This window comes from Rhincodon typus, chromosome 31 (genome assembly GCF_021869965.1).
Source record: "Rhincodon typus isolate 14 chromosome 31, sRhiTyp1.1, whole genome shotgun sequence".
Classification (NCBI taxonomy): domain Eukaryota; kingdom Metazoa; phylum Chordata; class Chondrichthyes; order Orectolobiformes; family Rhincodontidae; genus Rhincodon; species Rhincodon typus.
The window spans coordinates 4,075,961-4,101,105 of record NC_063362.1 but is presented as its reverse complement, the minus strand read 5'-3'; the positions used below and the strand labels follow the sequence as shown (position 1 = coordinate 4,101,105).

The 25,145-nt window shown below is 43.2% G+C and overlaps 1 protein-coding gene across 4 annotated transcripts in view; it reads right to left on the bottom strand.

Annotated features, from left to right (window-relative positions):
- The window catches only part of casz1 (castor zinc finger 1), a 370,171-nt gene that overhangs the window by 246,102 nt on the left and 98,924 nt on the right, over positions 1-25,145 (bottom strand). For all 4 annotated transcript variants that reach the window (XM_048615145.1, XM_048615147.1, XM_048615148.1 and 1 more), the window contains exon 3: positions 7,251-7,309. The gene's annotated coding sequence lies outside the window, so the exon portion shown is untranslated. The remainder of the gene's footprint in view (positions 1-7,250; positions 7,310-25,145) is intronic.

Sequence of the window (25,145 nt, the reverse complement as noted above, 5' to 3'; positions counted from 1 at the left end):
ATTTCTGATGAAGGGTCTAGGCCCGAAACGTCAGCCTTCCTGCTCCTATGATGCTGCTTGGCCTGCTGTGTTCATCCAGCTCTACACCTTGTTACCTCAGATTTTCCAGCATCTGCAGTTCCTACTATCCCTGGATTCAGGGAGCTGTCTTTTCAGGAAAGGTTGGACAGCTCTGGCTTGTTTAAACTGGAGTTTAAAAGCTGTGACTTGATTGAAACACGAGCTTCTGAAGTGACCAATGGATGTGGAGAGGATCCTTTCTCTTGTGGGACATTCGAGAACTAGGGGTCACTGATTAAAAATAAAGACACGGCTATTTCAGCTGGAGATGAGGTGAAAAGTTTTCTTTCAGAGGACCATGAGTCTTTGGACCTCTTCTTCAAAAGGTGATGGAAACAGGGCAGAAGTGGATAAATTCTTAATAGGCAAAGTGGGTGAAAGGTTATCGGGGCACTACATGGAAATGTGGTGTAGTCAGATCTTATTAAATAGTAAAGCAGGCTCAAGGGCTGAATAGCCTACCCTGCGCCAAATTCAGATGTAGGTATGTACTTAGTTGAATTTCTAAAGGGTCGCTGAACAAAGGAAGCTAGAGTGGCAATCCTTATTTTTATCTGCAAGCCAGAAACTTGTCATTTGCAAACATTTTAGCCCAATGGTATATTTGATAGATTCTCATTGCACAGGAGAAACTTGGGCGGAGTTAAGGAAATGAGTTGCAAACAGTGTTATGCACAATGCCACAAAATGATTAGAACAATGGACAAATTTCAATTGTTACATTTGAGCCCCTGTCAGTAGCAAATATATTTTAATTAAAAGACTTCATCTAGAGCAGAGCCATTGAGAACTGCAGCACCGATATTATGATATCTATGAATCTTGTTCTAATCTTTGGATGAGGGGTAGAATCAAGTTAGTTTGAATCATCGCTCCATCACAAACTGTTCCATGGTCAGTGCTGCTCTGTTTGTCATTTGATACAATACCAAATCTGTTCAACAGGAGTCAAGCAAACTTTGATTGGCAACTTAAATTGGCTATAATCTAACAAAGTTAATTAGATCTCTCTCCTGAATTCCAGTTAAATTCATCTCATCAACCCTTCCTTCAACTCTAACCAGTTCAAATCCATTCTATCGCCCTTTACCCCAAAACTAGCTAATCAGGTCTCTCCCTCTGAATTAGTAGTAAGCTCCTTAGACCTGTTAATGGATGGGCTAGAGAAAAGAGAGGGAAGCTGGAATTTGCCAGGACTTGGAAGAGTAGACAGACAGAGCTGATTTGCATTGTCAGATGTACCTCAATTTGAGGATGTCATCTACTCAGAGTTGCAACCTCCTGCCCAATGGGTTTCATATCCCCTTGACCTACAGCACGTAGGGGCAGGAGACCCATGGGGTAATACAGCAGCACTGACATCAATTGACTTGCTACAAGTTTTCATAGAATCTCTTCAGCCCAACAAGTCCACACGGACCCTCACAGTGCCCCACCCAGACCTATTACCCTTTCCCTCTAACCCATCTATACATCCCTGGTCAATTTAGCATGGCCAATCCACCTAGCCTGCACACCATTGGACTGTGGGAGGAAACTGGAGCACCCGGAGGAAACCCACACAGACACAGGGAGAATGTGCAAACTCCACGCAGACAGTCACTCAAAGGTGGAATTGAACCCAGGTCCCTGGCGCTGTGAGGCAGCAGTGCTAAACACTGAGACACCGTGCCACCCAATTGTTCAACATGACGACAACATCAAGCTGTGTCACATTTCGAGCCCAAACACTTTAACGATGAAGTAGTATGATGGTAGAGAAGGAGGTAAAAGAAAGTAAATTTTGTTCTCTAGAACCAAAGCAGAATTGACACCAAGAGGTATATTTTGCTCTTTTAATCACTGTGGGTTTGTATTCTTAAATTGACAAATGAGTGAATGACTTTTCAAGACTGACAAATGCTTCTCCGTGTCTTTCAATGTTTCTTGATAGATTTAAAAGAAAGACAGTTTTACATAATATGCTTAATTAACATTTCTGCGTTTAACTTCCCCAATATATCACACAAGTGTATGGAACAGGCCATTTGTACCAATGTCTTCGCTTAGCTGAAATAATTATTTTGAACACACACAGTTGAAGAGTTTTATTATATAAGGAATAAAATTCTTAATTTCTGAAAAATTTACAAGTAGCAAAGTCATATATTAATTGATACTCTTGCAAACTATTTTATGGAAATTAACTTAATTCTGACAAAGATTGATACTTGCAATTGGAAGGAGTTAATGAAACAATAAAAATGGCTATTTAAATATAATATTTTTGTGCATCATAAGAGATACAAAATGTTTGATTGCCTTATAATTTGCAGAGAATTACAGTCAACCTGTCTGTTTACACTGTCCATTATTAGCAGTGGAATGACAGTTCAGTTCTACCCCCTCCCTCCTTGGAGGACACAGTGTGGCAAAGATCTGCAAACATCAGCCACACATGCCACCTTGCATTTAAACATTTGCACAAGCTTGTCTTCGTGGTGAATGGCCCTTTGCTTTTATTGAACATGAGGTTGTGTGCAGGCTGCTACTGGGATCTGTGTTAATAAATGGCAGGCCGACCACTCATTACTCTTACACCGTGAGAGCTGATTCTGTCTTTTTTCCCAATGTTTGACTAGTCCCCTCTCAGTCCTCTAGATGTGAGTTCAGACAGCACTTTATATTTCTACCCTTGTTTTTCCAAACAGCACAGCTCTATCATGTCATTCTATTCCAAAGCCTTCACACTCTGTACTATTTTGTTCACTCTTTCCCTTGTGGCCATTTCACCCATAAGCCAAGTCAAGGCTGGTGGAAGGCAATTCCACTTCTGATAACCCTCGTTGGCTTATTCACACACACAATCAATCCCATTTATAACTGGAGGGAGCACAGAAGGAGGTCGTTCCGTCCATTGAGTCCATGCTGGCTATCTGTAGAACAATCCAGTCCATCCTAATGCCCCATTCTATCCCCAGAGCTTTGCAAATCCCCATCCAATTTCCTTTTGAAATGTTTCATAATCCCTGATTCCAATGCCTTTATAGGTCATTGCCACTCAGATAAATATTCTCCTTCACAACCCCTCTGCATCTCTTGCTCAAAGCCTTAAATCTGTGTCCATTAGTCCTTGCACCATCAGACAAGGAACACCTTAGTTAAACATCCCATAATCATGTACACATCAGTCAAATCTCCTCTCAACCTGCTTTGATCCAAGGAAAGTAACCCCAGTTTCTCCAAACGAACCTTGCAGTGAAAATCCCTGATCTCTGCACTGTCTTAAGGGCCACCCCAACATTCCTAAAATGTGGTGACCAGAACTATACATGAAACTCTCTTTCTGGCTTAACCAAAGCTTTATTAAGGTTCAGCATAACTTCCCTGCTTTTGTACTCCACTGAGGAAACTATTTCCTTCGCTCACAACTCAATACAATGTGCCATTTACCTGTTTGATTCCACCATATTTTGAGGAAGAGAGTTCCAAAGATACATGGTCCTTAGAGCAAAAATACTTTCTCCTCATCTATGTCTGAAATGGGTAAGCGCTTAATTTTAAATAGTGACCCTGAGTTCTAGATTCTACCACAAGAAAACACAAAACCATCAGAAATAGAAACAGGAGAAGGCCATTCAGCCCCTTGAGTTTGCTCTACCATTCAATCAGATCATGACTGATCTGATATTCCTCATGTCCACTTTCCAGTGTTTTCCTCACAACTTTTGATTCCCCAAACGATCACAAACTTACAAGAAAAATCCTCCCCACATTCGCTTAGTCAAGACCCCTCAGGATCTCGTAACTTCGATCAAATCGCCTTTGACTCTTCTAAACTCCAGTGGATACAAGGCCAGCCTGTCCAAACATTCCTGATTACACAACTTCCCCATTCCAGGCGTTAGGCTGGGAAACGTTCTCTGAACTGTTTCTAACATATTTGCATCCATCCTTAAAGAAAGAGACCAATACATTTTTTATTCATTCACAGGATGAGGGCATCACTGGCCAGGCAGCATTTATTGCCCATCCCGAATTGCCCAGAGGACAGTTAAGAGTCAACTATATTGCTGTAGGTCTGGAGTCACATGTAGGCCAGAGCAGGTAAGGATGGTAGTTTCCGTCCCTAAAGGACATTAGTGAACCAATTGATTCTTTTCTGACAATCAGCAATGAAATCCTGGTCATCATTTGACTCTTAATGCCAGGTTTTTATTGAATTCAAATTCCATCATCTGCAGTTTGAATCCAGAACATTACCTAGGTTTCTGGATTAACAGTCTAGTGATTGTACCACTAGGCTGTTGCCTCCCCTACTGTACACAGTGCTTCAGATATGGTCTCAGCATTGCCTTGTGTAACTGAAACACAACTTCCTTACTTTTGTATTTAATTCTCCTTGCAATAACACTCCATTGGCTGTACCTACATACCAAATGTTTGTGATTAATGCACTTGGATGCCCAGATCCTTCTGCAACCTCTCACTGTTTCATTGATGTGTTTATTTTTATTCATCTGCCAAAATGGACAATCTTAATTTTCCGTCATTATATTCTAATTGCCAGGTCTTTGCTCACTCACTGAAACCATTTGGATCCCTTCGCAGCCTCCTGATGTACTCTTCAAACTTACTTTCCTATCTGACTCGGTATCATCAGCAAATTTAGCAACCATCCCTTCAGTCTGCATTCCCCTGTTTTTATTTCCTGCTCTGGGGACCTCTGAGGTCCATAGACAGCAGTGACTTCCACAACTGGATGTCAATTTGTTCCTACACTAATTGACGTGTGAGCAGCGTGCATGGGACCTCTGAGAAGCCACATTGCCGCAATACTCAGTCCTTTCATTAAAGTCATTTCTATAATTTTTTAAAAATTAATGCCCCAGCATTGATCCCTGTGGCTCCTTTGAAGTGGCTTTAGGAAGTTTTACTCCTTCAAAGACACTGTATCAATGCAAGTTATTGACGTGGTGGATTGATCGGTGATTAAGTGGTGTCTTGTTCAAACTGAACTAGTTATAAGTGCAGAAGGCTGTTTAGAACTGAAGAACAGTCCAGCGGACTGGAGAATTGAAAACCTTATGCCCTTGTTCAAAAAAAGTTTGTAAAGGTCAGCCCAAAAATTATAGAACTGTCAGTTTAACTTTGTCTGTGTCTAGAAACAATTATTCAGATTAAAATCAATAGTCACATGGAAAATCGTGGGTTGATTCGGAAGAGGAAATGTCTTGTCTAAATAACTCGCTGAAGTTTTCTGAAGAGCAACAGCAAGGCTCAAGGTGGGTAAAAATGTCGGTGTGATATACCTGGACTTCCAGGTGTTTGAATGAAAGCCATATAACAGACTTATGGAAAAGTCACAGGTCATGGTATCAGTGGGATAGTAGCAACATGGATACAACATTGGCCAAGGGATCAGAAACCGAGAGGACTGGTCAATGGATATTTTTGAGGCTGGAGGAAGGATTGTACTGGAGTTCCCCAGGGGTCAGTATTGGGACCTTTGCTTTCCCTGATACATATTAATGATCTGGATCTTGGTGGGAACAATTTCAAAGTTTGCAAATTATACAAAACTTAGAAAAATTATAAACTGTGAGGAAGATAAAGTTTTTGAGAAGATTTGTAGCTCGGGTTGTGGATGAGGTTGTAGACTGTGAGGAGGATAGTGTGGAACCCCAAAGGGCATTAGAGTGAGCTGATGGGTGCAGAAGTACTTTAACGCAGAGAAGTACAAAGAACATAGAGAAACATCATAAACTAAAGAGTACTATTCTATTTTGGATTTGAAGGAGCATAAAGACCTAGGTGTATAAGTGCATTACGCCATTAAAGGTGATAGGACAGAGACAGGTCGACAGAGCAGTTAACAACATACAGTATTCTAGGCTTTATACATAAGTGTATAGAGCAGAACAGCAGGGAGGTAATGCTGAACTTATATAGTACATTGACTAGTCCTTATCCAGAGCATTGTGTAAAGGCACCATACTCTAGGAAGGATGGGAATGCATTAGAGAGATGTGGAAGAGGTTTTAGAAGAATGGTTCCAAGAATGAGAAACTTCAGATATGAGGAATGATTGAAGAAGTTGGGACTGTTTCCTTGGAGAGGAGAAGGCTGAGAGCAGATTTGATAAATGTTTTCAAGATGTCTGGAGAAAGTGGATGGGTAGACATTATTCCTGCTCATAAAAGGATCGAGAACCCAGGGGGCATTGTTTTACAGAGCTTTACAAAATGAGCAAATGTGAAGTGAGAAAAAAAGTCTTTTTCACACAGCAAGTGGCTAGGGTCTAGAATGCACTGCTGGAAGTGTGACGGGAACAGGTTCAACCAAGGTATTCCAGATGGCATTGGGCAATTACTTAAATAGAAACAATGTTGTCAGATAAAGGCAGGAGATTGGCACCAAGTTTAAATAGAGCCGGTACTGGCATAATTTTCTACACCACAACAATCCTGAGATTCTTTGAATTTATGGAATAGGAGCTGGAGTCAACTTTGTAAAGCCTTTTCCCCCAATACATCAAGGTCACAGCTGACCTTTTACCCTAATTCCTGCTTCCCACACCCCCATATTCCTTAATCCCATTATTACCCAAAAGTCTACCAATCACAAGCCTGAGTATACTCAACAAACTGGGGCCCACAGGCCTTTGGGTAGAGAATCCCAAAGATTCACAACCCTCTCAGTGAAGCAACACCTCCTCGTCTCAATCTTTAATGGCCGCCCTCTTATCCTCAGACAGTACTTCCATATTCCAGACTCCTCAGTCAAGGGTAAACTCCATCCACCATCTACCCTGTCCAATCCCTTATGAATTTTAGGTAGTAAATCAAACATAGTCGTTCCACAACAAGTGGAGACTCCTCGGGCCACCGTTTGTGAGTCAATGCCATCTGACAACTTTAGGGCCTGTTGGTGACTTAATTAAACTAGCACTTTACAACTGCCAACCCGCTGATACAGTGCGGCTAAGCAATCTCATTCGGTGTCCAATAAATCAAACCACTGTAACTCAAAAAACTGATTAGATCATCTCTACTGGGTCAATCACAACTGTATGCAAAGCTACTATTGGTTTTTATCTACAGATTAACCAATGAACACTTATAATCCCCAGAAACCACCAAATGAAGGATTGATAACCACATAATTCTGAAATTGACAAGAGGAAAGTAACTGGGAGCCCAGAAACTTACCGATCCAGTCAATTCGGTGCATCACTTAGCAACAGCTGCTTCTCTCAAGCTCTTCCCTCCTGTCAAAGCAATGGTGGAAGGTCAATTGTTGCAAAGAAAGTTCATTTTTAGTGAATAAATGTTCATCTTTCCAACAGCCGATGAGCCTCTCTCAAGAACCACTGGTTGTTTTTACGTTGTTGTCCTTGCAAACCCCAACACCATCCCCTGATTCCTACCAAAGCCCACCCTCACCAACACCACACCACTCCTCCAACCAGCACCTCCCCCTCCACTTCAACCATGTCACCCCCACCAACCATGCAGTGGGCCTGGTAACCACAGAAAGTCACCGACAACATATGCTCAACTACCTAACTGCACTGGTAATGGGAATTCTCAGGAGGAGAATGGTTAGAGAGAGAGAGAAAGGCAGAGAGAGAGAGAGAATGAGACAGAGAGAGAGAGCTGATTTAATGTCGTTTTTGGAAGCCAGCTCACAAACTAATGGACTGAGGCCAAACAAAAGTTACCAACTGTTGCAGAAAAGTGCAGTGATCTTCCTGTAGGAGACTGTAACAGAACTGTACGCACAGAAATGGCACATACATACACACACTAACACACGCTCACACACATACATACAAATACGGCACACTTTCACATATGTACATGTATATACACTTCCATACATGCTCGCTCGCACACATTTGAACACAAACACACCTTACGGAAAAAGTGTGAAAAATATATCAAATGTTTTTTTTCAGGAATTTCTGCCTCTGTGACAACAGATTGAAGCCCCATGTGGGAAAAGCTGCTCAGATTCACCCCACGGAACTTATATTTTCCAAGCTCAATGATTCCCCTTCCTTCCCAAAAAAAGCAGAATGAGCTCAATTCAGTTGCTATTTTATCAGCAGGTTTAAACTGTAAGGAAGGTTGGTAAATGCCTCACCCTTCAAATCAAACAGTGATATTTCTGATCGAGCTATTACATTCCTTTATCAGAAATAGCATTTCACTTTTATTTTCCACTTGTGACAGAAGTGGGGAGAAAAACAATTGCGTCATTAACTATTTTTCAGAAAAATCCCTCTGCACTTGCTCAGTATTAAAATCACAATTGCTGAAAGGAGTTAAGGGTGTTCTATAGCCTCGCAGTCACATAAGCTTGTCAATAAATTTCTTGTTCCCTTCTTTCTGGTACAAATTCATTACCTAATATGGGTCTGCCTGCTTTCTAAGTTATTTCTAGTGTGTGTGATAATACTCTCTGGGATGCCTAGACTAGCTGTAGTTCAGATTCTGCAAATTCTATTTTCACAGGGCAGTTACCAGTGAAATGGTGTCAAAAAAAAAAGTTTGAAAAGTGCAGTGGATTGGCAACAGATTGTATAAACAAATCCCGACATCATTCTTTTTTCTTACCCCCTTGTCTCTTGCATTTTGCTGAGGATGGCAATTCTTAAAAAAAATCACTGTGGTTAGCATTAGCAATAAGCAGAGAAGTGACTCGGTTTGTTTCACTGTGAGAGAGAGGATAAATTTCACTCATTGAACCCATAAGTGTCTCTGACGGTTGTACCATATTCTGCCTCAGTGCTCCAGTAGGTGAAAGAATCTGGGATCTGCTGGAATCCTACTCTATACTTGGTACAGCAGATGAGACAAGACAAGAGGGCACACGTTTAAGGCAAACAGTAAGCAGATCAGGGGGGATCTGAGGAAACTTTTTTTTACCTAGAGGGTGGTACACATATGGAAATCACTGCCTGAGAGGGTGGGGAGGCAAGGACTCTTGCAACATTTAAGAAGCATCTCAAAGAACACTTAAAATGTCAGGGTAGAGATGGCTACAGACCAAGTGCAGGTTAATTGGGTTAGTTCTGAGGAAGGCTCACTCGACCTGAAACGTTAACTCTGATTTCTCTCTACAAATGCTGCCAGACCTGCTGAGCTTTTTCACCAATTTCTGTTTCTGTGGTTAATGGGATTAGTGTACTTTGGTGTTTATTGGTTGGCATAGACATGATGGGCTGAAGGGTCTGTTTCTGTGCTGTGTGACTCTATGATTCCATAATTGTTTAGGATAATGATCTCTTTCAGGAAACTTGTGACTCTGTGTGTGTGACAAGGCATAAGAAACACAGCATGCAGGCCATTGGTATTCAATAGGATCATAGCCAATCTTGGGATTGAACTCCATTTTCCTTCCAGCTCTCCATATCCCTTGAATCCTTCAACGACCACTCGAATCTGTCCTTGGACGTGTCTAATAAATAACTATTTATCAGGCGGTGAATGTACAGGAGGAGTACTGTCCTATCGCCTGACCAGGAACCCATATTCAGAAACCTTCCGTAGCTCAGAATTCCCTCTTTCACAGCTTCAGAAACACACAGACTAGTTTCTTGGGAAATCATTTGAACAGAAGTAGGCCATTCAGCCCCTCGAGCCTGTTTCATCTTTCAATGAGATCATGGCTGATCTGTGGCCTAACTCCATAATCCTGCCTTCAGCCCATGTCCCTTAGTAACTTACTTAACAAAACATCATCTCTCTCAGATTTAAAATTAACAACTGATCCAGCATCCACTGCTGTTTGTGAAAGAGAGTTCCAAACATCTCCTACCCTTTGCATGTAGAAATGCTTCCTAACATCTCTCCTGAACGGTCTGGCCCTAATTCTCAGAAGATGTCCATAGTTCTAGAATCCCCAACTGGAAATAGTTTATCCTTACCTACCCTGTCCTTTCCTGTTAATATCTTGAAGACTTCAATCAGGTCACCCCCGAAGCTTGGCAGTTTAACCAGCTGGGCATGTTAATTGGTTGGGTGACTGTAAGTGTAAAATAACAAAATCTGAATTTGTTCAGCGTTTCATTCATTGAATGCACTGCTGCTTAAAATTGCAATGAAATGCAAGCCATGAAAGGTAGATGCTGTATGGTGTCAAAAGTTTAAGACTGATCTCCTAGGCCCCATATAATCACCAAGAGAAATGTCTCAGATCTTGTTAAATGAAACTGGCCTGGCTTTTTATCCAGGTTTCTGTCTCTCCCTCAAGATTATGTGTTTATTACTCAAGGGGCTATGGTGCTGCCAGTATTGCCCATCGCTAGTAGCCCTTGAGAAGGTGGTAGTGAACTGCCCTCTTGAACTGCTGCAGTCCATGTCCACAATGCCATTTGGAAAGGATTTCCGGGGTGCTGACGCAGTGATAATGAAGGAACGACGAGATATGTCCAAGTCAAGGTGGTGAGTGGCTTAGAGGGGAATTTGCAGGGGGTGGGCCATTTCTGAAAGCATCAACCATATTGCTGCGGATCTGGAGTCACATGTAGGCCAGACTGGGTAAGGGTGGCAGATCTTCTTCCCTAAAGGACAATAGTGACCCAGATGGGTTTCTCAATGATAATTTCATATCATCATTAGCTACCTTTGAACTGGCTTTTAATTCAACAGCTGTTGAGCATAAGAATGCAAATGACAAGGAGCAGGAGGAGGCCATTCAGCCCTTCGAGCCTGCTCCACCATTTAATACAATCATGGCTGATCTCATCTCAGCCTCAACTCCACTTTCCTGCTCCCTCTCCATAACCCTTCAGCCCATTACTAATTAAAAATCTACCTATCTCCTCCTTACGTTTATTTAGCATCTCAGCACACAGCACACCCTGGGATGCTGAATTCCACAGATTCACAACCCTTTGAGAGAAGAATCCCTCTTTTAGATGGGATTCAGACTCATATTCCCAGTATATTAGCCTTGGCCTCCAGACTATCAGTGCAGTGACATTTTCACTAAGCTGCTATGGCAGTGCGGAGGGTATAAAATGTGACACATGAAGCAATGCAACTGAATGAGACAGGCCAACTGGAGCAGAGGGTTTTCACTTGGCAACTATTGTTGGATTCATAACATCACATTGTTTCTCAACAATTTGGGACAAGCTTTTTCTGATACTATTGCACTATTGTATAACTTTTTAATGTACCACACACGTTACAATATTAACCCACTTTCCCACTGCAATTTGCTGTGAATTTTCCCATCCTGTTACATAGTTGAATATCTAATAGAATCACAGGCTAAACTATTTAGAGTTTTGGATGACACAGAGAATGGACAGTTTCTCTTTGTATAAAGTTTGCGATGAAAACTTCCAAATAAATCATGCGAGATAATTTTTATCCAAATTTTAAAAAATGAGTTAGTGATGTCTCCTAAACTCCACATGCTAATGGTAATTAAGCGATCATTTTCAAGCAAGTGTGAGACCTCATTTATTCCAGGTAATCAGGTGATGAATAAAGTGAAAAAAATGTTTACTTGCCTAATTGTTCAATGGGTAATTGCACAACTCAGTGTGTCTGAGTGAAGTAAATAGATTAGGAAAGGTTCCTGGTCTAATCCCTAATCTGTGCTGGGTATAAATCTGAGTTGACGAACCACAAGTTTAAATTTGTGTCTCTCTGCACCTTCATCATATGGTACATGTGCGCGGCATCTGAGTGTGTGCATGTTGCATGAATGTGTGGGCTGCATGTGTGCTGTACGAGTACGCATGTGCGTGCTGTACGAGTATGCGTGTGCATGCTGCATGAGTATGTGAGCTGCATATGTGCTGCACGAGTATGCGTGTGCGTGCTGCACGAGTATGCGTGTGCGTGCTGCACGAGTGTGTGTGCGTGCTGCATGAGTATGCGTGTGCGTGCTGCATGAGTGTGCGTGTGCGTGCTGCACGAGTGTGCGCGTGCGTGCTGCATGAGTGTGTGTGCGTGTGCTGCACGAGTGTGCGTGTGCGTGCTGCACGAGTGTGTGTGCGTGCTGCATGAGTATGCATGTGCGTGCTGCATGTGTGTGTGTGTGCGTGCTGCACAAGTGTGCGTGTGCGTGCTGCACGAGTATGCGTGTGTGTGCTGCACGGGTATGCGTGTGCGTGCTGCACGAGTGTGCGTGCTGCACGAGTGTGCGTGTGCGTGCTGCACGAGTATGCATGTGCGTGCTGCACGAGTGTCCGTGCTGCACGAGTGTGTGTGCGTACTGCACGAGTATGCGTGTGCGTGTTGCACGAGTATGTGAGCTGCATGTGCATCATGAGATTTCTTTTATTCATTTACAGGATGAGGGTGTCACTGGCTAGGCCAGCATTTATTGCTCATTCTTAATTGCCCAGAGGGCAGTTAAGAGTCAACCACATTGCTGTGGGTCTGAAATCACATGTAGGCCACATCAGGTAAGTACATCAGTGAACCAGATGGGTTTTTCCAATAATTGGCAATGGATTCATGGTCATCATTTCCAGATATTTATTGAAGCATTATTCCAACTCAGCTCCCCAGAACATTACCTGGGTCTCTGGATTAACAGTCCAGCGATAATACCACTAGGCCATGGTTTCCCTTTGTGTGTGTAAGCTGTGTGTGAATGTGCACTGTGCATGCTGTGTGTGTCTGCGTGTGTTCTTAGCTTGTGTGCTATGTGTGTCTGTGCATGCACTATCTCTGTCTGTGCATGTACCGCGTGTGCATGTGGGTAAGGTCATGCTTGAATAAGCTGCCAATACTCACTGCTTAGGCTCCCACATGCAGAACTGCCACTTGGGAGCCATCCAAGACTCCTGAGAGACCTTTTTACATCAGAGGTAGCATCTTCACAGGTGGAGAGAATGACAGGGACAAAAAGTGGCAGCATGAAACGGCCACAGTAGGCTAAATCCCAGTCTTCAGTTTCCTGGGAAAGTGCCATTTGAACAGGAGTGACAGGAATGTTGGGGTTCCACATGTTTGTGGAATCTGTTTTCAGTTAAAGGGTCTGCAGAATCAGATAAATTTCTGTGAATCTGTTTAAATAAGGAATATACGTGTGGCTAAACACTAGCAAGCAACTGAGGAGCTTCACTAACAGCAACGATGGCAGCTCAGTTGTGTAGGCCAGCTGGCAACTATTTGTTAATTAATTAAATGTGTTTAAAAATACACTGAACTTGGTTTAACAGCTGAGAAACATAAACTAGGTAATTTGAGCAGATGTGAATTTTGAGAGTTTCAAACCCAGTTTGTATGAACAGACAAGATTCAAACCTGCTGTCAACAGTTTCCCTCCCCATCCTATGAGCTGACAATCAAAACCCTTCAAAATATTTAACAGAAAAGCAAGCTCCAATGGTTTTAACATGCACAAAGTTCTTTCACTTGACCTGTCTTTGGGAGTGTGTTATAGTAAAGGGCACTTTTATATGGTTACAGGGAGCTAGACTCTTACGTGTGATTTATGGACTGTCACAAAAGATTGCAGCTAAGAGTCTGTCTATCTTTGTAAAGGAGTTTGTTCCACTGTACAAATGTGCCAACTCCAAAAAAAAAGGTTTTGTTTTGCGTGTGTAGCAAGAACAAATAAAGTAATTGAAATGGCACAGAAAAGATTGCACAAAATAAGAGCAAAACGCTGCAGAGGCTGGAAATCTGCAATTAGAACGGAAAGTGCTGGAGGAACTCTGGAGGTCCGGCAGTATCAGTGGAAAGGACAACAGAGTTAAAAGTTTCGGGTCTGGGACGACTCGACTATGTCAGAATTTGACTCGAAATGTGAACTCTGTTTCTCTCTCCACAGACACTGAGTTTCTCCAGCACTTTCTGCAAAAGGTTTGAAGTCGAGAGAAGCAATGCATGTCACCTGTTCAGGGATGTAATTATAAATGGCACAGCCCAGTTAGCACAAACTACAGGGAGCTTCAGGGACCTGGGAGTATGGACGTCTCCTGCAGGAAGCATCACATCCTGATTCCTTGATGGCAGTTTACTTTATGCTAGTTCCTTGTCCCCGAGGTGCCCCACACAGGCAAATCCTAGAGGATCAACACAATACCATCTCCTTTTCCACCATAACTTCCATTCTAGAGAATTTGTTCTCTCGGAGATGTTCTGTGTTGGTGGATTCTTCAAAAGGTGCACTCTGCTGGCTCTCACCCGGTGACCTCCCTCCAGTGACCCTCCAGTTAGCTCTCAGGCAAGGTATCTCTATCCTCCATGTCTGGGAGAGAGGTGGGTGAGAGATGGAGAAGACACAGCCGTTTGTAAAGTACCAACTGCCTGTCTTGAGACAGCAGCTAATTCAGCATAAAATGTGTTGGGATCGGCCCAGTCTCTGCATGCCAGTTAGATACCAAGGTCAATGACCATGTCACTGGGGAGTTAGATTGCCATTTGTTTCCATATTTCAGCTCTGGAATTTGTTTTCTGTGATCTGTGCAGAGGGTGGGGGAATTTTCTGACCTCAAACTGCTGGGGTGGGGGTGGCGGGAGCACATTGTGGGAACTTGGGTGGGCATGGTCTTCAAAAATGCCTGACTGCTCAGTTAAACACTGGGACAGCCACTCGCACCACTTGCTAGACTTTCAACGTGACCTTGAGGTGGGGCAAATTCACCTTGATGTGATGCTGGGATGTGTTCCCCTCTTGGAATCAGCTACAGTAAAGTGCTACATGGCCATGAAGACCCACACCCCCCTCAATATTCCACACTGAACCTTGTGTACACTCAGCAGCATGTATCTCAGTTGGTGACAACATCATCTTTTACTTTAATCCCACCTCACTACTCTCTACACACCTCACTTCCAAAGTTTCAGAGTGTATCTCTCTCATCAGACATAGGCTAGTTATACAGTATCTTTTGTTATTCAGTCACAGGATGTGGGTGTCTCAGGCTCGGCCAGCATTTATTGCCCATCCCTAACTGCCCAGAGGACAGTTAAGAGTCAACCACACATTGCTGTGGGTCTGGAGTCACATGTGGGTCAGACCAGGTAAGGATGGCAGATTTCTTTCCCTGAAGGGCATTAGCAAACCAAATGGGTTCTTACAATGATTTGCCATTGGGCCAGCTCTTTATTCCAGATTTTTATTGAGTTCAAATTTGAGCATCTGCCATGATGGGATTTGAACTGATTATTCCCAGAACATCAGCCTGGGATCTTGACACTGTCACTATGTGACACCAACACTTCCTCAAGCATTGGACAAGGAGAGGAGACAGAGGAGACAGTGCCTTCTTGAACAGACCTTGAACCCTCACTGCTGGTATCATTCTACACCAGATTCCAGTCTCCTTGCTAACTGAGCTAACCAAAGCCCCAGTGCATCCAGTCTTGGGGTGCAGTGGTAATGTCCCTGTCTCTGGACCAGGAGGCCTGAGTTTAAGTCCCACCTGCTTCAGAGCCGACTGGTTAGAAAATATCTAAACTCTAATTAAGCTTAATTACAATCTTAAAGGAGAATAGCTGGTGGTGCAGGGTTGTTTGTTTTGCACTGGAGGCCTGTGACCAGCAGTGTTCCACAGGGATCGGTGCTGTGTCCACTGTTGTTTGTCATTTATATAAACAATTTGGATGAGAACTTAGGAAGTATGGTAAGTAAGTTTGCAGATGTCACCAAAATTGATGGTATAGTGGTCAGTGAAGAAGGTTATCTAAGATTACTAGGGCATCTTGAACAATTTGGTCAACGTGTTGAGGAGTGGCAGATGGAGTTTAATTTGGATGAATGTGCGGGATTGCTTTTTGGTAAAACGAACAAGGACAGGACTTATACCGTTAAAGGTAGGGTCCTGGGTAGTGTTGTTGAACAGGGACACCTAGGGGTTCAGGTACATAGTTCTTTGAAAGTTGCATCACAGGCAGACAAGGTGGTAAAGAAGGCATTTAGCACGCTTGCTTTCATTGCTCAGACCATTGAGTATAAGAGTTGGGACGTCATGTTGAGATTGTACAGGACGTTGATCAGGCCACTTTTGGAGGACTGTATACAGTTCTGGTCTCCCTGCTAAAAGAAGGATACTATTAAATTGTAGAGTGTTCAGAAAAGATTTACCAGGATGTTGCCGGGACAGGAGGGTTTGAGTTATGAGGAGAGACTGGATAGGCTGGGACTGTTTTCCACTGAAACGTAGGAGGTTGAAGGGTAACCTCATAGAGTTTATAAAATCATGAGAGGCATAGATAACGTCTTTTCCCTTAGGGTGGAGGAGTTCAAAACTGGGAGGAGTATTGTTAAGGTGAGAAGAGAAAGATTTAAAAGGGACCTGAGGGGCAACTTTTTCAGCAGAGGATGGTGTGTGTGTGGAATGAACTGCCAGGGGAAGTGGGGATGCAGGTACATTTACTTTACATCAACAGAATCATAGAATCTCTACACTTGGACAGGTACACAAATAGGAAAAATTTAGACGGATATGGGCCAAATGCAGGCAGATGGGACTAGTTTAGTTTAGGAAACTTGGTTGGCATGCACAGGTTAGACTGGACGGTCAGTTTCCATGCTGTATGGCTCTATGACTGTAGCTCTGGGTTATAATGCCAACAGAAGACTATACAGGGATCAGAAGACGCATAACCCCGCCTCCCCGTTTTCCGACTGCTCCCCAGATAAAACGGGTCTCCACGGAAGAGTTGTATTTTTATGGCATTTTTGTTGCACTTGCCCAGCTGGTGCTGCGGTTTTGTCACACCAGTTGCAGAAAATTCACAGAAATATGTGAGAAGGCTGTACAAACAACAACTGCAGGAGGCAGGACAGAGAGCAAGAACAGCTGTCTGCCTTAAATCACTTCCCGACTTCACCCCTTGGCAAATGGTTTCTCGAATCACTTTGAGGGAAAAAAAAACAGGGAAAAGTAAAACAGAACTCTAGGCATCTAAGAATGACCTTCTCCCAGCACTGACTGCCCACCAGCCCTCACTATCTCACTCTCAGTTCATGTCAACTTAATCCCATTAGGTACCGAAAAATCTGCAACATCTCTTTGAGAACGTCCTGTCTCAGTGCAGTTCTGCGTCTGACTATTGAATTAATGATGTTAATGAGCATGTTCATGTGAATATCTATTTATTTATGGATGGTCTTTTGTATAATTTATTGTGGACACAATTACATATTTGTTCAGCACCGTATTTGCCCATTCTCCAAAATATTTACTGAAATTTTAATTCAGGTTAAAAAAAAGGCCTTTTCAACACTTCTAAAGGATTGCAATTTGTCCTGTTTGCAACCAAAACAGGAAATCCCACCAGTATCAGGAATCGGAGATAAGAGTCCAGCAGTGAGTGTAGAATTACTCAACATCACTGTGGCTATCTACTGTCACTGCCTGATAGGAACTGCACCCATACGCCTGTGTGAATCCGTGCCAAGGCCAGAGAGGGGCAGGTCAGCCTGGGGCAGAGGTCAGTGTGTGTGTGAAGGGTTCAGTATGGGGGGAGGGGTCAGCCTGGGGCAGGGGTCAGTGTTGGGGGAGGGATCAGTTGGGGTGAGGGGTCACTGTGAGGGCAGGGTCGGTGTAGGGAGGGTCAGTGTGGGGCGATGGTCAGTGTGGGGCACTGGTCAGGGTTGGGGGAAGGATCAGTTGGGGTGAGGGGTCAGTGTGGAACAGGGGACAGTGTGTGGGAAGGATCAGTGTGAAGGGAGGGTCAGTGTGGGGGAAGGGATGGTGTTGGGGAGGGGTCAGAGTTGGGGAGGGGTCAGGGTGAAGGAGGGGTCGGTGTGGGACAGGTCAGTGTGGGTAAAGAGGTCAATGTGGGACAGGGGTCAGTGTTGGGGTAAGGATCAGTTGGGGTGAGGGGTCAGTGTGGAGCAGGGGACAGTGTGTGGGAAGGGTCAGTGTGAAGGGAGGGATGGTGTTGGGGAGGGGTCAGAGTGGGGGAGGGGTCAGGGTGAGGGAGGGGTCGGTGTGGGACAGGTCAGCATGGGTAAAGAGATCAATGTGGGATAAGGGTCAGTGTATGGAGGGGTCAGTGTGGGGGAAGGTTCAGTGTGGGGAGAGGGCGTCAGTGTGGGAGGAGGGTGTCAGTGTGGGGGGAGGGGCCAATGTTGGTGTGGGGCTCTATGGGGAGGCTGGACAGTCTCCTGAGCCCTGGTCAGACCCAATAAACTGCTGAGAGTTGACTCTGTGACACTGACTGATGGAGCAGGAACTGTGGCGCAGAAGATCCTGAAGCTCAGTAGGATCTGCCAGTGCTACAGAGCGAGTTGGCTGTCCTACTCTCCCTCTCTGTCTCTAACCAGTGCTTTAACAATCAGGTTTACACAGTACAACCCAAGTCAGTGCAGAATGGGACTGGCTCAAGGCATCTCCCTCATGATCATGACTACAAGTTGAGCCATTAGTGACCTCCTTCTCTGTCCTTGGTGACATTTTCTCTTCGCTACAATAAGGCTTTGGGGTTAGGATATAAACAACCTGTTGGCTGCGAAGGGGCCAGTTTAACAGATTCTTGGAGCAACAAGGTATTTTAATGGCATGATCCCAAGGACTGGTCACAGCACTTGTGGCAAATGTTCTCTCAACTCGCCAATCTCAGAGAGCTGTGCAAATGGCATGTTAAAGAGAAAAGCTCGTGCCAGGCTATACTTCACCATCAGAGACCTACAGGACCTCAGCATCACCCTGAATAACAGTGACTGTTTTTCGGAACATGTCACATATATAAAAGCTGCAGCTCCTGTGACTTTGTATGCATAACTGCACATTTTCATCCTACAACTATCATCTCCTTTGACAAGCTTAATTTTAAATGCTTTGAGGGTTAGGTTATTTTGGAGGAAATATTGTGTTGTGATTTATATTAACATCCTTTATAGTTTTAAAATTCAGTCTATTAAGATTAAATAAAAGGTTTGTTGTGCCTTTAACACTTGACTTGAGACCTCTGTGTTTAATATGTGCGGTCAGTTTGCAGTAACTATTCATTTTTATGTCTCCAAATCGGTGGATCATTTCATTTAATGAAAGATGGTTGACGTTTTTGTCCAATTAATATGCAAATTAAAGTGAGGATTTATTTGTGACATCCACATGTGGTAAAAGTAAAAGAAAACAAAAAATACCGTTAGCGGACGCCCTCACGCCTTTGATGCTTTCTGACATGCCATTAATCAGACTGCACATTGCAATGCAGAATCTCACTTAAAGGCGTAATGTCCCTTTAAACCTCAGAAAGCATAGGATCGAGGCCATGTTAAAGGTCCAACCTTCAGAGCTTTCTCTTTCACCCATACGAGTTAGGAGATTAAGAGCCCATTTGCAATGCCTAGTTACAGTGTGGAATATGTTATTTGTCCTATTTTAGCACAGGTTCATTGACTGTGATTTGGGCCAGCAACAAATCTTTTAAACGACTAGCCTTTAAATAATCGTCATTTGTAAGATTAATTCCACCATCTCATTTTCTTCTGTAGTTTAAGTGGTCCAAAGGATGTGGGCATCGCTGGTTGGCCATCCCCACCAGCCTTTGAGAAGGTGGTGCCTTCCTGAACCACTGTAGTCCTTTTGTTTGGGACTGGAAGTTGCGGGGGCGGGGCGGGGGGGGGTGGCGCACACTGTGCTGCTGGAAGGGAATTCCAGGACTTTGGCCCAGTGACACTGAAGGAACAGCAGTATATTCCCAAGTCAGGGTGGTGAGTGGCTTGGAAAGGAACTTGCAAGTGGTGGTGTTTGCATGTATCTGCTGCCCTTGTCTTTCTAGCACTTTTCCTACATTGTTTCTCTTTGAATACACTTCGAGGACACTGGGGTTCTGTAGTGAATTGATCTATCCACAGATGCCATGAAATGAAGCTTTGGAAAGGCAGCATTGGAAGAGACTGGGCTTATTCCCTTCTCTTTCAGCTCACCCCACCCATTACTGTGTCTGTCCCATCACCATGGCCACTGCTTCTGTCTCAGAACATCTGATCGTTCTGAGATCTCCCCATCACGAGGAGGTACATGTTCTTACAATGCCAATTTGGAATTTCCTAGCCTTGTATGAGTTGAGCATCCCTTGCCATTTCCATCTTCCACTGGGATTTTCCAATCTCAGCTTTTATTTCTGATTTCATTCCTTATAGGAATAGTTTTCCTGCAATTTTGGAAGACCAATTGGATTCTGACTGTATATGTTCAGAACCTCTGACTGGCTTTGTATGTGGAGGCCAAGGATGGAGTTTTTGGGATTTCCTCATCTTCAGGGAGATTCAGTCCAGTTTCCTGGGTTATTTGATGTGTTCAAGTTTCCAATGTTACATCTGAGCCATCTCAAGCTCCGCTCTGATGTCAATGTTAGCAAGCATGATACCAAGAACTGTGTCTTAGGGTCTCATCACTAGCATTGGGAATTCTCTTCCCTACAAACCAGTGGAGGCCTGAGCACTGAATTTACTGAAGGCTAAGAGGGACATGTTTTTGATAGACAAGGGAGTCAAGGGTATGGGGAGGGGTACAGACAGGAAAATGGGCTCAAAGCCACATCCACATCAGCCATGATCTGACTGAATGGTGATGCAGATTTGAAGGGCCGAATGGCTCCTAAGTCCTATGATTTCTCTCCCGTTCTTGAATCAATGTGGTCATTAAACTAAAAAAATGATTTAAGACAATTAGTTAGATTGCTAGAAGTGACATATCTTCATAAACGGGGATCCATTCTCTGCAAACAAAAGGGATATGTTCAAGCCTTACACATTTCTGAATTCCCCAATAGTTGGGAGCTTACAGTACCCCTGTTACTTTATTCCATGGCACTGCCCTGACCAATCAGCTCCCTTCCCTGTTGCAGTATAAGTTGTTGTGATCCTTTGAAATTTGACATTCTTGCAAATTGTCCTGATGGGTGCAGCAGGAAAAGTTTCATCAATGTGACTCCCTCTTCAGCAAGATCCATCATTCTGGATCCTCGGCTCCAAGGGAGTACGGGGTGTCATAGTACAACTCAACAGCCAACCTGTGTTTACTGAAGGAACTCAGATCCCCAGAGATCCCAACCAGGTCAAGCTGCTGTTTAGGAGATTAATTTATTCTGGTATCACACAGACTCTCTACTTCAATCACCTAGCTTTGTGGAAACTCTAATGCTACCTGTGTTTATTAAATCTCAAGCAATTTGTCACTGTTTGATAGTAATGAAAAGTTACATTTGAATAGCACCTTTATCATAGTAAAAATGTCCAAGTTTTTCACAGAGGGGAAATTTTAAAAAACTGACATTATCTGCAGGAGAACAATTGTCCGATGCTTGCTCAAATGGAGGTTTTAAAGCAGCATCTTAAACAAAGAGACGTAGGGTGGTGAGAAATCTAATGGCTTAAGGGTATTAGAGATCCAAGTTGTGTTGTAGTGTCTCCTGTGATGAGACTACAGAAACCTGCATGGTGTTATGAGCACAACAAAAAGCCAGCAACAAGTGGAATCGTTTGAAGTGGCTTTTTGTCCTTTATGGCAGGCCTGGCTAGAAAGATCCATAATCGAAGAACCAGTTCCAATATCTGCTCCAACCATGACTCAGATTCAACTCTAACCTGTTCGTTTCAAACTCTGTCCTAACACCTGCAAATCCAACAGAACCCAGGTCCAAGTCTGACACTGAGTGACAAACCTGATTGGGTTTATCATCTCGGGTAAAACCTTTTAGTCCAGTTTCAGTCCTTAGTTGTTCTTTCTTATCATTTTCCTTCCACATTTGCTGCATGAAGGTCCAGTTCAGTTTCTGGTCAACATAGTTGCTACAATGTTGACAGTGGGGGAATCAGTGATGGTAATGACATTGAATACAAATGAGCAATGCCAATCTTTGCTGAAATGTTTGGAAAAGGGAAACTAAAACAGATTACAGGGAGTCAGGGACAGGAGGGTGAGCTGACCATTTTGCATTTTAATGTAAATCAATTCCTTTATTTTTGCATCTCAACCTTTGCTGGGAGGTACAGATTTTCCAAAACCCATGGCCAGGTCTGTAATCAGCTCAAGGGTCTGAATGAGTTGTTCCGAATCCAGAATCTGGGATTGAGGGAATGAACAGGGTTGGAACTGAGACTGAGCAGAGTGTTATTCCTCATGTCCCCTGACATACTGGATAATGTGTGATAGTGGTGGTGGTGACCGCGTAGATTAGTGACACTGGATTGCAACATGGACATGGGAAAACTAACAAGAAACAGACAAAAAGATTTAGAAGGAAACAAAAACAAATATGGATGATAGTATAGATAGGGGTGGAGGTTAGATAGACCTTAGGTCTAGGGTAAAAGTTCGGCACAACATCGTGGGCCGAAGGGTCTGTACTGTGCTGTACTGTTCTATGTTCTATGTTCTAAAAACTGGAACGAGCTGCCAGAGGAAGTGGTAGATGCAGGTACAGTTACAACACTTAAAAGACATTTGGACAGGAACATGAATAGGAAAAATTTAGGGGGATTTGGGCCAAACACAGGCAAGTGAGATTAGTTTAATTTGGGGAAAATTGGTCAAATGGACAAGTTGTACCGAACAGTCTGTTTCTGTACTGTATGAATCTATGACTCAACTGAAAAAAGTTTCAAACTACATTGCCTTAATTTGAAGCTCAATTATTTCAGAAATTCATATCTCACTGAGCACTGAAGCACTTTCATTTTTCCTATAAACGTTTAACAACAGACTCAGAATATATGACAGCAGATTCTTTCAGCTAAATGAAGCTAAAATAATTCAAACTGTTGACAAGAGGGAGATCAGAGGGAAAAGAAAGCACTCTATATGCACATGCTGTTTGATTAGTGGCGTCAGTCTCTTGTGGTGAACCGACAAATATGCAGCAACAAGTAAATGCTGAGATAATCCTATTATCTGTTTTGACTCCATCCTGACAATGACGAATCAGTATTTTCACAAAACTGCAGCGAACACCCCCACCCCCACACCCTGCACCCCTTCAGTCAGTCAAAGACAAGTGAGCAATCACAATGATGGGACTCATTCAAATAGGGTGCAGTCTTCTTCATAGAATCTCTTATCAAATAAATCCAGTGCTTCAGCCATTTCAAACCTTCTCAGCAACTTCACCATGATCCTCCTAACCTCTTCTCTGAAGAACACTAGTGTTGGTAAGTTCTCAAATAAATACATTTCTCTCCTTTACTGTTTCTTTCACTTGTTTAACTTCCCGTTTGTTAATTTTGTCTTCTCCACTGCACTTCATCCTCCTTTCCAACTGACCTCCCTTTTTGACTGTTCCCATTCATCTCTTTCACCAGCATTGACAGACAGACCTGTTGCTATGTGACTTTATTAATCAGGAGCAACTTGTACTCGTGAAATGCAAAAATATCTCACAAAAATTCCAGCTTCTCATCGAGAACTGAGGAAAGAGCACCGACTCTCCACTGCACTTGGCCATATCTTTCTTTCCTCCTCTTCTCCCTGCATCCCCTTTTCCTCTGATAGAATCCCTGCAGTGTGGAAGCAGGCCATTTGGCCTATCAAGTCCATAACGACCCCTCCGAAGAGCAGCCCACCCAGATCTAGCCCCCTACTCTATACCTGTAACCCTGCATTTCCCATGGCTAATCCATCTACACTGCACAGCCCTGGACACTATGGGCAATATAACATGACCAACCCACCTCCTCCTCAAGGGCTGTCTCTTCCACTGGTGGGTGAAACGAAAACAACGGGACATAGCCTCAAAACAAGTAAGAACAGATTTAGGACTGAGTAGAGGAGGAAATTCTTCACCCAAAGGGTTGTGAATCTGTGGAACTTCCTGCCCAGTGAAGCAGTTGAGGCTACCTTGTTGAATGTTTTTAAGGCAAAGATAGATAGATTTTTGAACAGTAAAGGAATTAAGGGTTATGGTGATTGGGCAGGTAAGTGGAGCTGAGTCCATTAAAAGATCAATCATGATCTTATTGAATGGGAGGGCAGGCTCGATGGGCCAGATGGTCTACTCCTGCTCCTATTTCTTATGTTCTCATAAGCTACAACAATCTCAAAGTCAATTCATTGAAAGACCTGACTTTCCTTCCCTGAAGGTATCTGGATTTGAATGTGTTACTGAATTGATCAAAGCTAATGACTTTATTCCAGTATTCCTTTGATGATTCTCTTCATCTAACTCCATGTGAGTAGGACCAGGACCCACAGTTTTGGAAATAACTGACTATGGGTACATTTTATTTGTTTTGTTCAAATTTCAGCTGACCACACTGTGAGGAGTAAAGATATCTGAGGGTACAATTATACAGTCACCAAAAGTTACGATGTACATTGATGAGGTTATCAAAATAAAAAGAAACATAATATGAGTTTATTTCTACAGGAACAGAATTCAAAAGTAATGAGGTAAAATACAAAGTAAAAAGTAAAAGCTAAACTTCCACTGAACCTTGATTAGATCTTCACGTACATAAAAAATTGAAGAACTGCGGATGCTAGAAATCAGAAACAAAAACAGAAATTCCTGGAAAAAGCTCAGTGGGTCCAGTAGTGTCTACGGAGAGACAGCAATGTTAATGATTTGGGTACAGTGACCCTTCATCAGAATGTCATTTGTGTACATTTCTGGTCGCTATAACATAAAGGGATCTAGAGACACTGGGGATGGTGTAAACATGATTTACACAACAACAGGGTTATCAAAAAACAAGTAACAGGATGGGTCACATCTCTCATGAAAACAGCACAATGTTGAAGGATGTCCAAATTAAGATCTTTAAAAGACTGAAAGAAGCTGATGAAGACAAGATAGTGAGAATGGTTTCACTTGGGGAAGACACCAGAAGCCTTCAACAGAAGGGAGTTACCAAGAAATCTCATCAGAAATTCAGAAGAAACCTCTCCAGTGGTGAGAACTCACTCTCACATGGACTCACTATTACAGGGAGTCATTCTCACAATGTGTCACTATTACAGGGAGTCGCTATTACAGAAAGTCACAACTACAGGGAGTCACAATTACACAGGGTCACTATCACAGAGAATCACTATTACAAGGAGTCATTGTCACAGAGAGTCACTTACAGGAGTCACTATTACAGGGAGCCACTATCACGCTATCATGGCTTGTCACTATTACAGGGTGTCACTATCACAGGGAGTCACCAATACAGGGTGTCACTAT